We start from the raw sequence: 2,012 nt of genomic DNA on the forward strand, positions 1-2,012 counted from the left end.
TCTGCACAGTATCTCATTTCATCCTTACAACAACCCTATGAAATTGGTCACTGTGACTATAACCCCCATTTTACAGATGGAGAACCCAAGGATCAGAGCAGTTAAGTGACCCCACATTACCAGGTTGTAAATTCGGATTCCAGAGTCTCTTCTGAATGACTACACTATAGTCCCTTGTCTGCTCTCCAGGTGCTCAATGCATCAATTCATTTAATGCATTGTGATGAGGATCACAGCCCTGTGACATTTACACTATGATTTCTCCATTTTATGGGTCCAAAAAAAAAAAAAAAATCAAGGCATTCCCTGGTTAAGTAGCTTGTCTAAAATAGCACCACTGTTAAGTGGTGATGTCAAGACTCAAATCCAGCCCAGCTGGTATGGCTCAGTGGTTGAATGTGTACCCATGAACCAGGAGATCATGGTTCAATTTCTGTCAGGCTTCAGGCTCTATCTCCAAAGGGGGCGTGCAGGAGGCAGCTGATCAATGATTCTCTCACATCATTGATATCTTTGTCTCTCCCCCTCCCTCCCTCCCTCTCTGAAATCAATAAAAATATATTTAAAAAATACCCTTGAGAAGCAGAGATTCGGGCTCCAGTGAAATGATTCCAAGACCAGGAAGGAAGGTCCATTTCCAGTCTGTATGTCATATGTTTGATGGTGTCCAATAAAAATGTGGACTTAATTTGTTCCCTTAATCCACAAATTTGTTCAACAAAAGTTATGAAATGCCCCACATCCAATTTGGTTCAGACTGGCTGTCAGGAGGATAATCGAGGGGGGTGAGGGCTGGAGCCCAGGAGCTGCCTCTCCGGGAAGCCACCCCCTTCCCAGGCGCCATGCCCGCGAGGCCACGAACACGTCCCTGTCTGAGGGCAGGGAGCGAGGAGACCAGAGCTTTTCGCAGACACCGTGCAGCCTTCTCAGCGGAGGGGCTGGGCCCTCAGCAGAAAGGACCGGGGTCACCTGCGTGCTTTGGCCAAATCACGTCCTCCCTAGAGCCTCAGTTTCCCCCTAGAGCCTTGGTCCCCCCCACAACCCCCGTCGTATGGGCTGTACCCACTCCTGTGAGCGGCGGCTGGGATATTAGGAGGGATATTAATGGTGGTAAGCAGGTGCTTAGAATGGACGCCCACAAAAGGGAGAAAACTGGAAAGTCCAGGCAGACCCAGACCGACTCAGGCCCAGGTACTAGTACATCGAGGGCCGCTGGATCTGGGCTCCCGCTCTCCCTCTCTCAGCTCTGCCGGCCGCGGGGCTGCCCCCCTCAGGCAGGCTGTCCCCCCTGAGGTGCCAGGCGGCTGCGGGAGCTCCAGACGAGATCCTCTCCTCTCAGCTCCCAGAGGAAGCCCCCGGGTCCTCCCGCCCCACGTCCCGCTATGGAGCTGGCGGCTCTCAGGTGAGACCCCACGTCCACTCCTGAGCTCGTCCTCGCAGCTGAGGGGACACTGCTCAAGGGGGGTGCTCACGCCCCAACCCTCTCGCCAGGGAGAACCCCAAGCACGCACTGAGGAGGGAGAGGTAGTTCCTGGGGAAGTTGGGGTGCTGTTTCCAGAACAGGGGAAACAGGGGCTAGGAATACAGGTACTTTGCTAAAGTATCAATAGTAACAATCCACAGATTAAAAGTGGAACCGCCGTTTCACCCAGCGACCCCACCTCTGGGAATATATCCTAAGAGACCCGAAACACCAATCAGAAGGAAGGTGTGCACCTCTCTGTGCATAGCAGCACTATTGACAATAGCTGAGACCTGGACACAGCCCCGGTGCCCTTCAGTAGACGAGTGGATTAAAAAGCTGTGGTACCGTTTACACTATGGAATACCATGCAGCTGTAGAAAAGAAGGATCTCTTACCCTCTGAGAGAGTGTGGAGGGACCTGGAGGCTATTGTGCTAGGGGAGGGACGGAGGCTATTGTGCTAAGTGAAATAAGCCAGTGAGAGAAAGACAAATACCATATGCTCTCACTCATACGTGGAATCTAAAGAACAAAATAAACTGACGGAC

This window comes from Myotis davidii, unplaced genomic scaffold (assembly GCF_000327345.1).
Source record: "Myotis davidii unplaced genomic scaffold, ASM32734v1 scaffold399, whole genome shotgun sequence".
In the NCBI taxonomy this organism is placed as follows: Eukaryota; Metazoa; Chordata; class Mammalia; order Chiroptera; family Vespertilionidae; genus Myotis; species Myotis davidii.